We start from the raw sequence: 17,135 nt of genomic DNA, 5'->3' as shown, positions 1-17,135 counted from the left end.
ACTATCTTCGATATTGTAAAAGTGACCTGTTTGTATGTCTTTAATGTTCACTGTTGTAATAATAATAATAATAATAATAATAAAAAAAAAAAAAAGAAAGAAACCATGCTGAAATTAGCATTTACCCCACACCACAGCTGTAGGGATGCTTTTATGGACTCTTACTGTTGTATGACTACATTTTCTCATGTTGGAGAAAAACTTGTCTTCACACCTTTGGTCAAGGTCCCTTTACTGAACAAGATAAACAAGTGAAAGTCATTTCTCATTGTTATTTTTTTTTTTTTTTGCACCGTCTGCCATTATGACAAACACTGAAAGCAAATACAGCAGTTATATTGGAAATCAAAGAAAAGCACCTGCAGTGGAGCAATCTTTCTTGATGCTGTGAAGAAATGCAGTGTGATTAAATAGAATACAACAAGCAGCGTACGAGGCCTTTGCAGACTAATCACCTCTGCACATGTCTGTTTACACTGATACCTTATATCTAGTGCAATCAATGATTTAATGTACTTCAAATGCACTGAATACCATCAGAACTGAAGCTGTATTCATAAGCATTTAAATGTAAACTGAAAATGTACAGGCTATATAAAGGAAACATAATCACGCCCTCTATTGACTCTGCTCTCATCTCAGGATTGTGTGGTGATTTGATTGGGATTTGACTCCTGCTACTGGATTGCATAAGGCCACTGCAGCGGTTGGATTGCAAAGTGAATATGAGCCTCATCATAGTCGCTGTACAGCAGATAATAAGACTTTCTCTCTGAATAGGTCTAGACATTTCTGCTCCCCTGGGGTCTTATTCATATCGCAGAGACATAGACAGGCTAATCACCGCGGGCTTTCATAATGCACACATTCAAAGAACATCAAACGGAATGGAGTACATGGAAAGTTCAGATCAACCTGGATGTATCATTCATTCCTCTCCTCTCTCTCGTACACTCCTCCCTCGCCGCCTCAGCTGTTATATAAATTTGCTGTGCATCCACCAGCCCTGCCTACCTACCCTCCCAGCTCTCGCTTTTCCAGCTTAATGGCCAAGTGTGTATGTATTGACACAACTCCTCAAAGCTACACAGCAGTGTGAGGGCAGCGCAATCCAGCTGGGGGTCAGCTTAATGATAAGGTTAATGAGGGTGGCCGGGACTCAGGCATGCCCCCATCGGCTGCTACAGGAAGGAGAGGAGAGGGGAGGAAATGTGAAGCGAGCAGAGAGTAAGGGGAGAAACGAACGGTCAAGAAGGGAAAAGAGGAATTAAAATAAAGGAAAGGACATGAGTAGACGAGAATAGACAGAGAGAGGAGAAGGAAAGGAAAGCATCAGAAGGGAGTTGAAGTCGGAGGACATAATAGAAAACAAAAAAGCAGAGGACAAAGGAGAAAAATTTGAAGACATGGAAGAAAAAGAGACAAAAAATGAATAGGGGGAAGAGGAGAGAAGAGAAACGGACACTCAGGCTTAATCATTCAGCCGATAAAGACCCCCACTATGTGCGCCTTTCTGCCTTCTACTTGTGGTTCATTTTACTGGACGGACAATAGAATTAATGAGCGCATGTGTCACTTAATCATCAGCCCAGTTGCTGGTAAAGAAGTGGTCATGCTTCCAGCAAGATGCCGGCAGTCACACCCTCAAGCTGACTGACAAGCACACGCACACACACACACACACACACACACACACACACACACACACACACACACACACACACACACACGGTTGTTCATGCCGCTGCCATATGCCACTGCCCAGACAGCCCTGTAGGTGTAAATCCTCAGCTGACAGACATATTGTAGGTGTCCGGTCAGAGATTAGCCTATTTCCTTCTTTAGTCTGGAAAAAGTCCTGAATCAGCTGCAGAATACTGCTGATGCTCATCTCTAATAGGCTAATCTGCACTAAACTCTCATTTTGTGCACGTGTGTGTGTATGTGTGTGTGTGTGTGCATGAGGCTAAACTCCCTCTTTTCTAAGATTAACCCCGAGGTGTCAGTGAGGAGTTGCGGATGTGCGCTTCAGCTTTTAGCAAAAAAGTATCAACTGTGTAAAAACAGCTTATGCTACAGATCAAACCAGGCATTCAGGGATTTTCTGTTTTTCATCTTTTCATTTCTGTTTACATTTAGGTATTTAGATGATGCTCCGATCCGGCGTGGCTTAAGATGTAAGCACTGATTTTTTTCCGGAAAAGTTGCAAAAAATGTCAAAGGGCAAAGCTCAAGACATTCTTGAAAGATTGCACAACTGGGGGAAAAAGAAGCAAAATTAGTTTGAATTTTACTAAAGCAGGGGGAGTGAACAGGGGTGAGATTTTTCTTTTTGGCTGGGAGATGAATTTCTGAGTACACATGAACAAGCCTTACACACAATACACCACAAACAGAAAAAAAAAAATACCCAAAGTCAATGACATTGTTCAATTTTTTCTCAGAAATGGTTAACAAACCTACTGACTGTGGACGCCCTTCCTTGTCCGACAGTCAAGATGACTCAAGCTTGACCTCAAGTGCCACAGAGCCTTCCAAACAACACTTCCTCCTCGACTAACCTTTGAATAACATATCAATAAATGCACTTTGTAATTGTGAAATATCTCTTAGAATGGTTTCATTTTAACCCTATATTTACAATGAGTCCTCCTTTTTCGGGAAAAACACCACCGATAACATTAATAGTTATCCAGCTGACTCATCTGGGAAAGTACCCACGCTGATAAACAAACGTATGACAGTAATGCTGACAGCTGAATTACATCGGGAAAGACAGTGAATCATTTATTGATTTCTACATTATTTGTCCTTGGGTAGTTTTCTTTTTATCTATCAGTTTTGTGAGATTTAAAACCTGGACCACAATGCATTTCAGGATTGGAATCCATCTTTTTTTTAATACTAACTGACCCCAAAGAAAAACAACAAAAACACTGAAACAATCCCTATGCAAATGACAGGTCAGATTAAAGTGACTGCTGATTGGCTCAAAGAGGGATTACATCACACAGTCTGGGGAGGATTGGTGATATCTTTGCTGTTGCCACATGTGACTCATTAACTAATAGGAATCTGAAGCTTGTATGGCTTTGAAGGCACCATGTGTGAATCCTAGTGAGAAGAAACACTCTGCTCTTTTACAAAATGCAGCACTTTGGAAAACCTATCATTCTGTTCAGCTTGTGTTTTACTCTGAAGTGGAACCCAGGAGGTCAGGCTAACTAGAGATCACTCACAAAGTTGAAGCCGGTGAACTTAGTTTTCAAACATGAGCATTGTAGAGTTTTGATTTATCTATTTCAGCACTCACTGAGCTGCCAAGCTACTACATTTTCACTGTTATATTTGTTGTTATATTTTATACACAGATAACTGTACACAAAGATGAACAAAACCTCTGTAGCATCACCAGTAAAGAGCAGATGAGAAGCTCCCTGTGGTGGTTCAGGCCATCACCATCTCGGGACTGCCTGACTCCTCCTGATGCTCCCACTTGTCATTTAAAGGTTATTTATGCAGGACTTTAAGGCCTAAAACAAGCAAAACAGCTAAATTATATAAACATTAACCCCAGCTGCCACGAACGTGAAAATCAGCTATAGAGACCAAAACGTGTTTTATGGGCTTTTTACCATGCAGGTCGGAGGGGAATGAGTTGCTTAAAGAGCCAGCCTCAAGTGAACTGTGTTTTTGGCACTTCTGCTTTAGCTTCATTTGTCAGATTGCTGCTTGGGTCAAGCTAGTATCAGCTGTCTTTGCCAAATGTGATGACAGCAAATGGAAATAGTCCGGTGACCATAATGCATCAAACATTAACCACTGACTCAGTTGAAGATGCGGGGGAAGAAGACCAACCTTGTCCCCAAAACATTACAATCCGATAGTTCTATGCTGCACTCTCGATTATGTTTTGAGGGAAAGAAACTCTATTGTTTTTTTTTCTTTTTTTTTTGTCTGCATTTATTTTCATTGTTTAACTCCATGGAAGGGGTGTCAACACTTTATGAGATTAATGCATATTTTAGTCTTGCAGCCAAATATCTTATTATTTAGTGCATGCGTGTGACCATCACCAGCCCTCCCTGAAAGCTAAGCTGACACTTTTTATTACATTTCCCTGTTTAAGAGCCAGGGAGGGCAGTGCTACACCTCAGTGGTGATGTGAGGGGAAACAAAGGGGTGGACAGGACGAGAGGGGACGGACAGGGACAGGGACTAGCAAGCGGTGCTATTACATCTGAAGAATATCAGGTGTTGTGTTATTCCCAACTAATAATTACCCATCAATAAGACAAACATGCAAACACATACACAAGAGAACAGAAAACCAAACAAACAATAAATAAATAAATAAATAAATAATTAGCCAGACAGTACTAAACACCATAGTTGTGGGTGTCATGTTAGTATAGAGTGGAATAGGCCAGAAGATACTAGAAGAAGATACTACAGAAAAGGAGAGAGGGTTTAGTGTGAGATTAGACTCTGGAGAGAGTCTCAGCACATTCTGGCGGGTCCCATCACTGCTCAACAGCGGAACTCGACAGGAGCTGGTGGGACCTGAGCAAACATGCACATGCAAGTGTGAAAGACCCCGAAGCCCAGAACAGCCATCACAGCAATGTAGTGCCAAGCCAACAGGGCACCCCCCACAGGCCGAGGAGCCACGGGGCAGCGCCCCCAGAGAGCAACCGGGGCCACCGTGTACCACACGGACCCCGAAGACAAGAGGGTGCAGCTATCGACACCCCCAGCACGCCAGAACCGACCCAGGCAGCCCGGGGCAAGCGGACCCACCCACCACCCAAACCCCAGGAGCCAGTACGCCAAGGACGCAGGGCGCCCACCCCGCAGCGCCCCCGAGACCCCACCCACCCCACCACACCCTAGGACAGCACCACACCCGGACGGAGGCCCCCAGCCAGCAGAAACTGGACTCCAGTGGGGGCACGCAGGCCAGGATCAAGGCCTGTGCCCGGGTGGGCCAGAGCCACCCCCCCAGAGAGAACACCCAGCCCCCACGCCAGACCGCCCGCCCACAGAGGGCCACCGGCCCCCCACGGGAGAGGGAGAGGGGCGAGGAGGGGCGGGCAGGCAGGAGAGGAGGGAGGAGGAGGGAAGCGGAGCAGGAAGGGACAGGGGAGCAACGGAGGGGTCGACCCACCCCAAGCAACAGGACCAGCCAGGCGCCCCAGAAGAGATCAGCCGCCGACACCCCGAGGTCCAGGGAGAGCGTGCAGACCCAGCAGACCCAGAGCTCAGTGGGGGAGACACCCGAGACATCCAACACCAGGGAGAGGGGCCCAAGCCACCCCGACCCTGCAGAGCCAGAGAGCAACCCCGAGAACCATAGAGAAAGGACACCACCAGTGCATGCATACGATCTTGAAGTCCATGGTGCTATCAATCTTTGAGAGTTGGAGTGTTAATAAACTGAAATAAAGCAGAGGAAAGTTAGACCACATGCACAGACAGAACAGGTATTACAGATTTTTTTTTTTTTTTTTAATAATGGAGGCAGTGGCATACGCCCACATACAAGCAGGAGCTATAGGTTAATATTTCATGAATTAATAAATGGAGTAAAGAGAGAAACTCTCTATTGGATTATGTTTAGTTGCAAAGTATCACAAATAGGTTTGTAATTAACATATCTTTGGAATTCATTTTATTAGTTTGCTGTTGTTCCTTAACAGGCAACCATGGATAGGGTGGGACTCATTGCAATGGTAACCCAGAAAATGGAGGAGAAGCTTCAAACATGGTGTGAAAGAGTCATGTTTCAACCTAAACCATTGCATTTTTCCTAACCCTAAGCTGGTAATTTTGGTGCCTAAACCTAACCAAACTTCTGACATGCAGCTATCATTGTGAAAGCGTCAAACAAAATGTAATGTCTTCCTAAACCTAACCATGTAGTTTTGGTGACTGAACCAAACCAGAAAGTGCGTAAAAACCAAAAACAAACATCTGAAAATTTAACTTAAGTTGAAGGCAAATGATCTCCGATGTTCCAGCCACTGACCTCCACCTGATCTAAGGCTCTTTCAAAATAAAGGGCTTTTCTGCAATACATGAGAAAAGATGTTTTTTAATGTTGTTGTTGTTTGAAAAAATTTGTTTAGTTTTATAGGAACTTAATTTTGTGCAGGCAGAATTGGGTAGAGGTATTTAGCTTTAACAGCTCTCTCAGACACAACATGTTTTGGCTGCACTCACCACTGCAGAGGGCAGAGCAAGATAGAGCGTTTCCAAAACTTTAAGTGGGAGTCAATAAAATACTCTGTATGAAAATTAGACCTCTTTACCTGAGTTAAAAAACTTGAATAAGTGAGTAGAGCTGCCTAGCTGTTAAAGCCATTGACCTCATACAAAGAAGTTAAAACACCTTAAATGCCCGTGTGGAAGAAATTTTGTTTCCAAGATCGAGCTTTCCTCCCAAGGTCTTGTTACAAAAGTGAACTTGTTTCATATAATACAGAAAATGTAGACATCAGCTACTGCTAAATTTGGTCTTCCACACCTTGCTGGATGCCTCCTTTCTATTGGTCATGCAGATATTTGTCAAAACGACAAGAAAAGATTACAGTGGTGCTGTTGAATTCTGTCTAAAATGGCCATGAGGGGTACCAAAGAAGTGCTCAAATATCAAAATTAAACAATAGCTAACAATGCTGCACCCTACTGTATAACTGCATATGGAGAGAAATTAATTGAAATTTCACTTAAAAACCAAACATTAAGCATATCTTCTTTTTATTAGCAGAAATGAGCTGTTATTTCAATGTAACTTCAAAACTGGTATTTTCAAAGCAGTGTTGACCTTGTGATCATCTGTCGCTTCAAGTCTCAGGCCTGCAAAGAAAATCTTGTCAAGAAGGCGAAGTAAATCAGGAACTGCGCTTCATCTCTTCACTAAACACTTGTGAATGTGTCCTTGAGCGAGACACTTAACCCTCAGTTATGGCTGGTGAGCAGCTCAGTGGCCAGAAATTAAATGCACCCGGATGCTGCTGGGTGTGAATGGCATTGCAAAAAAGAAAAAAAAATGTAACATGTGTGCCCAAGTGGCCCAAGTTTGGAGAGTTGACTTGAAAAAACTTTAGTCGGACCATTTGCCAAACAGCCAAATGTGTGCACAAGCCTGACTGACCAGCCTTAATGGCCAGGCACTCCGGATTACACACACCACTAGTCTGCTGGCTCCACAGCTCTAGTCAGGACTTATTGAGGGGAGATAATTGAGGGTGTGTACATAGACACGTATACAGTGACACTTCATATGAGCAAACATAAAGCCTGATCAAACACGTGAACAGGGCACTACAGAATGCTGAATGGCTTTCTGTCTGTGATCCCCTGTGTGTGTGAAAGCTCCGTGTACCGTGACGCTCTGTGCTTTGTATGTGTTAATGGGACTTGCTGATCAAATATCCTCTGATCACCAGCAGGGATATGAGGGTGACGTGAAGTCAATTGACCCTCATACATCACAGTGCACGCTGGCATCCGTGTCTGTAGAGAGGTAATACATTCAATTTTCACTTTTCACCAGCATTTAATATATGTAGAAGACAACAACTAGAATCATCTTTAGTGTCCAACGCAACTTACAGTCAAATTGGAATTTAAATGCTCCAGACTGTTTTGTGTTAATATATAGAATAAAAAACATTGGCAGTAAAGCTGATGTGCAGTGGTTTTAAATCTGTACTTTCAGATTCAGATTCAGATTCATGTGGTGACTTCAGATAGAGAGTAGTGCACTAAATTCATTTATTTTATTAGGTATCAGTTAAAAGGAATACTGATACCAATACCAGATTGAATAACTGGTCACATCAATAATTGGTCAAAATCTATCTGATAAAAGGTATTTTTTTCACTTTTTATCTGCAGTTGCTGCATAGTATATGTGTTTCCCTTTTACATAGAAACTGTAAGCTAGTTAGCCTTGCTTGGTAATGTTAGAGCTAATTTCTACTAGAAGTTAGATGCTGATTGGTGACACCTGCACAATCAGTGGTGTTGTGCTACAAAAGGAAGGGAGGTACAGGACATGAGGTTAGCATGAGTGATATCTTCCTTCTTCCTAGTTGTGGTGACTGTAAATTAGCAGATAGTTAAAACTGACAGCAAAAGTGAGTCCGGCCTCATCCAATGACGGGAAACATAGCACAAGGGAAGTAAGTAATAACCGAGAGTACAGGATCCATCACTGTTCAACTGACTGTGGCCAACATAGACTGTATATTAAAGACTGATGTAGCAATCATGTCAACTGTTGGTCTGTAGACTACTGTTTTGAATGCTTCAGTTTGGCTTATGGCTGTCACCATCTTGGTTCTTTTAAAACCAGACATAAGACAGTGGGGTGTGGGTCTCACTGAGAACTCGAAAACACTACAAAGCTTGTCAATCACTCAGCAATCCCGCCTTAAAACATACCTTGCCTTATTCTCTATGTTTCTCTAAATGGGACCATAATTTACAAAATGAACATTATGCTGTATAGAAGGGGACTTCAGATTCATGATTGAGACCATAATGTCATTAGGAAAGTGTGTACTAAGGTAACAAATCAAGTAAGATGTAGAATCATCTTCTCATAGGCCTCTATATAATCCGACTTTCTGCAACCAGCGGAGTCTCCCCCTGTTGGCTGTTTGAGAGAATGCAGTGTCTATGAACCCCTGGTGGAATAGACAAATATAGGGGATAATTACAATCATTGTAATGATCATAATTTTGATTAAATAAACAAAACAGCTGTTTTTTTCTTAAAAGTCTATTTCAGTTGATATTTGACATTATGTAGCTGTGTTAATGGACATGTTTGTGCTGTAAAAGATAGCCTTTATAATTAGTGCACGACTCCTTTATAGCTTCCTGTGGCTCAAAACCATGAGAAATAGGAAAAGAGGGTAAAGAAAAACAAAGGGAGATTTCATATATCCTTCCTGGTTTGGAACCCATGGAGCAGCGGTGAGTTTGTCCACTACTGTCAGCGACAGGATATGACAACATAAACCTGTTGTGTGAAGCTGATCCTGTCTCATCACGTTGGTACTGAACAGTAAGAGCTAGATGAGTGAGCTGGATAAATATTTATGGCCCAATGACTTGGCCTATCCTCCTCACTGTCCACCAGCTGGAGAGGGTGCGTGGGCCTTATGTGGGAGGAAATGGAAGTAAAAATAATTCCCAGACAAAAAATAAAACGGCATAAGGGGACCAGTCTAGATAAATTACATCCCTGGGGATTATTCAGTTCCGGCCTGGATCTGATATCAACTTGAGATGTTCAATAGTCTGAGAGGAGGTAATTCAGTCTGACCCAGGCATCCAGAGGACTTGGAGTGGCTTCAAAACCTTCAGAGGGACAAAGACAGAAACATAACAACGCAGCATAAGAGCCTAAACACAGCCAGAGAGATAGATGAGGAGAGAGGGAGAGAGAGAAGGAGGTGATGAATGGTGTTGTTTTTCTCTGTAAGGAGGATAACTGTATCCTCCTCTGGGAGCAGCGGAGCCGGAGAGCGTCCGTGAGCACCAGTCATGTGTCTCGGAGACAGCCAATGAAAATGTGTGGATTTGGTTCATATGCGAGTTTACTGGGTCAGAGTCAGAGCAGCGGAGGAGGCAACAGCCAATCAGAATGCGAAGCAGCGTCTGGAGGATTAGCCAATGAGGTTGGAGTCTGGTGTCTGGTACCAGTTGATGTCTGACAGTTAGACAGACTGTATCTAATTACCACAGCCGAGGCTCAGCATGAGGCTGTGTGCACGAATGTGTGTATGTGTGTGTGTGTGTGTGTGTGTGTGTGTGTGTGTGTGTGTGTGTGTGTGTGTGTGTGTGTGTGTGTATGTGTGTGTGTGTGTGTGTGTGTGTGTGTGTGTGTGTGTATGTGTGTGTGTGTGTGGGTGTAACTGAGGAGAGAGGGAGTGAAAATTAGAATTAGAAAGGAGGAAGGTGGTTTGGAGGTTTTGGCAAAAGTTGAAAACAAGGCATCAGATCTGGAGAGCTGCCACATGAAATGAAAGCGTGCCAAAACACACTGTAGATATAAATATACAAGCCCTGATTTCAGCATCAATTTATTAAATTAGTCGTATTAGGCAGTGATACATCCCATTGGTTTACATGCCTGTTATTAAATAAATGAATTCCTTGTGCAGTGTGTTAACAAAGGAAACATGCATAATGGCTGGATGCGTGTGTTAAAATGTGTGGATATCTGTATATTTCTCCATTTCCTCTATGAATGAATAGACTCTGAATAGAGAGTTCAGTTTCCCACAGTGCAATGGTCTATTATTGTCTCTAACACAATGTTCCTCTCACTACAGGCAGCTTCACCTCATTCAGCCACTCTATTAGTGACTGGACAAGACAGAGACTGCCAGGTGTTAATGGGACATGCACACAAAATGTACAATAAGTACTATACTGTTTATACATACGCACACATATACACACACGAGCCCAACATCAGCCCGAGGTGAGCAGGGGTGACAGACAAGGACAGCTGGTTGCTAGTCTTTTTCCTGTTTTGACTGCTTCTGTCTGGGCACAAATACACTACGCACACACACACACACACACACACACACACACACACGCACACACACACACACACGCACACACACACACACGCACACACACACACACACACCAATGCTACTCACATTTGTGTCACACAATGGCTGCCATGGTTTGCTTCCTCTTTGCTTCTTCACAGGGTTTAGCTGTGAAGGGAAATGATGACACAAAATCAAGACAAAATGAGCTTACTGTAAACAGCACAAAGAGACAGTAATGATTCAACAGAGCACAGACAAACACATATTGCTTTCTTGCTAAAAGCTTGACGAGACTGACGCTATCCTCATACATGTCAGGACTGTTAAATATAAGGCTGCATCTGGCTAACTTAATGTGGCTTAAAGTCCCTGTCTGGTCATTGATTAAACCTCTTTAAACTACTGAAAACACACATCCAACAATAGAAAGAAAACAAGACTTAGAACAGCAGAGGATATTCACAGATAAAACACATATTATAAAACATATTAATAACTAAATTATAAATTATAAAAGCTAAAATTGTGCACTATCAAAATTGGTCATTCGTGCAGCAGCATCACAGCTTATAGGAAGGTTGTCTTCTTCCTTCATTACTAAATCATTTACAAAGGCCACAGTGCACTCTACCCGCTAACCTTGAATGCCTAAATTAGTTCTAAATCAATATTCACAATATTAACATTTGGTTGGAAAACAGTATATCATCCAAATGATTGACTGGTCAGCTTGGAGGTGACAACTCTATAACTGGAGTTTTAGCCTTACATGTTCAATCTGGTAACCAGTTCTAAAGAAGAATAAAGATACAGATGTTGTTCCTCGGTATGAAACCCCGAATAGCTGAATCTTTTTTTTTCTGAGACTGCTACACTGCAGTTCCAAGGTGGAAATGGTCAGCAATGGTGGTGACTGCTTATTTTTGTCACGGTGTATGGAGATGTTAACAAGGTAGAAACCTTGATTTTCATCAGTAGGAGTATAGACTGGAAACAGCTAACAGCTAGACTGACTCTTCCCAAAGGTAACAAACTCTTCCTACCAGCATCTTTAAAGCTGCTAATCAATATATTACTGGTTATTGTATTTGTTGAAACCAAACAAGTGTAGAAGTGTGGGAAGAAAATGTATTGGTTTAACAGTGACTTTTATGTCGGGTTATTTTTTAGCCAACAAGGACAGCCAAAGGTGTCAGACTGCTTTTCAGTAGCTTTGCCACAGTGGAGAAGCACAAAACTGTCCAGGGAGCGATCTACCGCAAAGACACAAAGTTGCAATGTTTTTTATTCTATCAACTAATTACAAGTTGAACAATACAGAAGTTTGAAAAGAAAAAATGACAAAATGAGAAGTAAACTTAAGACTTTGAGGAAACCAACCTCGCTCAAAGATAGGACACAATATGGACTTTCAATACTGTCGTGATCTGATACCACACTGAAGGGTTCTTTTAGTATTTCATGCTATTTTATGGTTTTCAGCTCAGTACCATTATAAAAAAAACAGTTAAATTTTCACTAGTCTGTGCGTTTTTCTCAAGAAATGCTAAAATATATCAGACATAGTCAAACCAACAGCCAGTGTAGTCTATTGGACAACACAACAGCTCATACAGGTGCATCACTGCGACTTTTGTTCTTGGAAGTTATGAAAAAACAAATTTTTTTTTTTTTTTTTTTTAAATTAGGCAACCTTTAAGACATGCCTTTTTAGGCCATGTATTAGATCAATTGTTGTGAGGTAGTTAAACAGCAGGAAAAGCAGTCTCATAACAGTGCGTCAAAAAATCACAGCCTAGGCTACTACAGAGTCGACAATATGAAAATAGTTATTATAAAACACAAAATGACATCTGTTGCACAAGTAACTGTCCTCCATGAGCATTGCATCCACAACTGCAACACCATGTCCATCATATACCAATATCACATCAAACACCAGTGCATGCTGTCAGTGGTAACAACATACAATATCACTGCCCTAAAACACAACAGAAACAGTCAAGGAATAACGCTAACAAGCCAACCATCAGTAAACATACCAACAGAATAGCTGGTAGTGGTCCGCTGAGAGTCTCTCATTTCCAGTTTTTATGCTAAACTAAACAAACAGCTTCTGGTTGTTGCTTCATATTTAATAGACACATATGAAAGTGGTGTGAACGTTCTCATCTAACTCTCAGTCAGTCTGGACCGTAGCTGGTGTAAATATAGCAGGCACAGCTGGGAGAGGAGAATTCAAACAAGAAAAAAGGAAAAGTCGGCATGTGAGCACACATTTATGCGTACATGAGCGTGTGTTCATTTGTCTTTGTGTGTGTGTGCTTACTTTGATCACTGAGCAGTGTACAGAAGTTCCTCATTCTAGCATGACAATACTCAATTTGTCGTGGTGAAGTGCAATTGAAACAGGCTTGTCCTTTGCATATGCTGGCCAATGTTGGCATGAGCACGGCAGGGTTCGAATCCATCTGGCCATAGACCTTCATTTTAACTCATCTCCCCTCTCTGCCTCTCGCTTTCTCTCTCTAGGATCTCTCTCTTCCCTAGTAAAAACTTGGACCATTACACTAAGCAGCAAAAGCCCTGATCAAGGATCAGTATTAGAGAGATGAAATAATAATTCTGAGTTATCCAGCCAGTAGAGAGCAACGGTACTGGTAGTGCTCCAACCCAGCGAAGGGCTGTTGTTGTTATTCTTTGATCAGACCAGCAGGAATAACAATCTATAATTCATAATGCTCAGTCTAGTCTGGGAACACTAGGCACTGCACCTTTAATTATTGATCAAACAGAACAGATTTAATATCAATCACTGAAGCATAGGCAGAAGTGAGCAAAGTAGGAGAAATGGAGGAATCTCTCGGGCGCTGCCGTCTAACTCTCTAATGAAAACAAAAAAGAAATACAGTACCCGTAATACTGTGGTGGTGGTGTGCAGACAGGAACTCGGGCTTAGCTTGGACATGAATTCACTGAGACTAGAACTCACAGGATACACGGCCTTTGAAGGCCGACACTGATGGTCTGGGATCTGAAGCTTCAGTACTCAGTACTTTTACAAATCAGTCGACAATATTCAATGTTCTCTGTGAATGTAATTTCAAGTAAGATGGAAAAACCTTAGTGGCAATAGACTGCACAACGAAAACAAAACAATTACTCTAGTACTGCAATCAACACAACTGCTTATAAATATGACTATTATTACTGTCACCATTACCAATAATACTTCTATGACTACTGCTAATACTTTGTACCTATGCAATCACTATTATGAATAAAAGTACTGCTACTGCTACCACTACAATTAGCATTACTACTGTTTACTTCCCTTCTGCTAGTACTGCAAATCATCACTAACAGAAATCCTAACACTACTGTTACTACAAGCAATAACATACCTGTGACAATTCTCAGTCATCGAGGCATATCTAAGTGCTAAAATGAAGGCAACTAGACTTGCTTGAGCTTCCTGAGGACATTTCAGTCACATCCAAAAGGCTCAGAACCCTAGACTGGAGTGAAGCCATTGCATCTGCATTTACTCTAACAGCCAGCAGGGGGCGACTTCTCTGGCTGCAAAAAGACTTGAGATTGTGCAGAAGTCTATGAGAACCTTCTCATTTGACTTGTAGACTGTGGAAATATGTTTCTAATGAGTTTGTGGTCGGGGCTGCACAGTGCAGTAGTGGTTAGCACTTTCGCCTTGCAGCAAGAAGATCCCTGGTTCAAATCCCGGAGTGGGCCTGGAATCTTTCTGCATGAAGTTTGCATGTTCTCCCTGTGCATGCTGTGGGTACCCCGGCTTCCTCCCACAGTCCAAAAAATATGCTGAGATTAATTGATTACTCTAAATTGCCTGTAGGTGTGAATGTGAGTGTGATTGTTTGTCTGTATATGTAGCCCTGCAACAGACTGGCGACCTGTCCTGGGTGTCCCCTGCCTTCGCCCCGAGTCAGCTGGGATAGACTCCAGCACCCCCCGCGACCCTAGTGAGGATAAAACGGTGTATAGGTCAGTGGTTCTCAACCCTGTTCCTCAGGACCCCATGTCCTGCATGTTTTCGATGCTTCCCTGCTCCAACACACCTGACTCAAATGATCAGCTCGTTATCAGGCTTCTGCAGAGGCTTGATGACGAGCTGATCATTTGAATCAGGTGTGTTGGAGCAGGGAAGCATCTAAAACATGCAGGATATGGGGTGCTGAGGAACAGGGTTGAGAACCACTGGTATAGAGAATGGATGGATGGATGGATGGAGTTTGTGGTCTCTGCCGCTGTTTTTATGATTTCTGGTATATGACATGGCGTTCATGTTGTGAATTAAAGCCCCAATTAGTATTAATTAGACTAAGAAGCAGGGTAATTTTTAGTACGTGTCTACCTTGTGATTGGCAGGTCATCACCACATCACTGTACATAGTGTCCTCAGGTTTTCCAGACAGAATCACTGCTTGCTTGTTACATCTGATTTCAAAAGACCAACATGCTGTTAGGCACATGTCAAACTCGAGGATTTACCACTGTAGTCCTGAAAACAGTGGGTGGCCTCACAGTTCCTGCATCTGTCTTTTGTGTTCAGTCTATTGTTAGAACAGAAGAAGTCTGAAATATACTTAGATATACAAATAGTAAAATTATAATGATGCTGTCAGAACTACCTTCTAGTACAACTATGTATCTCCTCCACAACTATAACCACTATTTTTACTGCTACTACTACAGTTTAAATTTTAAATTGCTACTATTAACACCACTACTACTCTTGCTACTACAGTTCCTTCTATTTACACAATTGCTACCACTGTAGTGCTTCTATTACTGTTTCTAATTGTAGTATTTAGTATAACCACTACTGGTACTACCACTGCTTGACACCACATATCCTTACAACTCTACTCCACCACCAATACTTCAACTACCAATACTAGTACTACTACAACTAATACTAGAACTATTTTCACTACAATTACCACCACAGCTATAACTGATACCTCTACTATTGTTACTACCAATACTTCTTGTACTATTTGTACTCCAACTACTATTGCTCCTATACCACTGCCTCTGCGACTACTATTAAAAGGCTGGTGGAAACAATATACCGGTAATACCAGTACTACTGTTACCATAACTAGTACTGTTACTATTGCTCTTTCTAATATTACCGACTTTACCACCATTTCTAATGGTATTACCAGAACTTCTACTACTATTACCACTTGTAGATTTCCAAGACTACCACGAGTCCTCACATTCATCCATTCTGTCATTACTCTTAATGCTACTGCATACATATATGGCACATACATATGTATCAATCAATACTATTTCACGATATCCTCACATGTTCTGTCTGTACTACTACTTTCATATGTGCCTTTGAAGAATTCAAAGGTATTTTCGCAATCAGCTGGATCAAATACACCATAAATAGCACATGCCATTTGCAATATACATGTAAAAATATAATGTCAAGCATTTCAGCCATTACTATTCAACTGTGCTGTGTAATTGTAACTCTACATTAAGACATCAGTCAGGAGAGTAGCAAGGCAAAATGGTTTTAGTCCACTGAGTGGGAGAAATGTGCAGCTGGAGTATACTGATTACACTGGGCCTGTAAGGGGCTTGCAGCTGTAGAAGCAATTGAAGACAAACACACACACACGCACACGTACACACACACAATGCAAAACCCCAACATATTTGCAGCTTCCTGCCTTTTACTGTCTATTGTTATATTTAGTGACACAGCTCTTACAGACCACTTTCAACACTCAGGGTGCAATTAGAAATGGACATTTTCTCACACTCCTGCACAGTTTGACACACACGCGCACACAAACACACACACACAGTAGAGTTCCTGCAGTGTGAAGGGGCCCTTGCCTTCCACTCAGTGCAGGAATGCAAAGAGAGAGCGAGCGAGGAGGAGAGCGACTGGGACTTTCCCCAGGATCCCAGAAAAAAGAGGGAGAGAGGAAGCAGACAGTGGGAGCGACGGAGGACAGGAACAAATACAGGAGGAGGGAAAATGGATGGGTTGTCTTGTGTATGGGCTCGATTCTCTTTCCCACAGTGGAAATGACCCAGTTATTATTGCACACTTTGTGAAGGAGGCCTTACTGCGTGAAACAGAAGAAGAAGATAAAAACCACAAAAAATGCATCAGCGAGCTTGCTTGTCGGCTCACGCTCCACCGTACTGAAAGGTCGGAGAGGCTGTAAGGAGTAGAAGCTGGAGCTGCAGAAATGTGTCTCGCTCTCACCGTCTGCCTTCTGTCTGTCTCTCAGTCTGTGTGTCTCCCTGTCAAAGTTAATGGTGTGTCTCTGGAGCTTAATGCAGTTGCCACCGGTGTTCCCACTGATCCCACACGGAGCCACCAACGCTGCTCCCCATATGGCCCTGCTGAGGGTGTAAGTGTACGTGTGTGATAGGGATCAGTAGTCTTGATTGTGACTCAGTTTGTGGCATGTGTGGATGAGGGAGTGTGTGTGGTCTCCTCGGTGAGCCAGCTGCTGGCATTCAGGGTTGCATATGCGT

This window comes from Acanthochromis polyacanthus, chromosome 11 (assembly GCF_021347895.1).
Source record: "Acanthochromis polyacanthus isolate Apoly-LR-REF ecotype Palm Island chromosome 11, KAUST_Apoly_ChrSc, whole genome shotgun sequence".
Taxonomy (NCBI): domain Eukaryota; kingdom Metazoa; phylum Chordata; class Actinopteri; family Pomacentridae; genus Acanthochromis; species Acanthochromis polyacanthus.
This window is presented reverse-complemented; position numbering follows the sequence as displayed.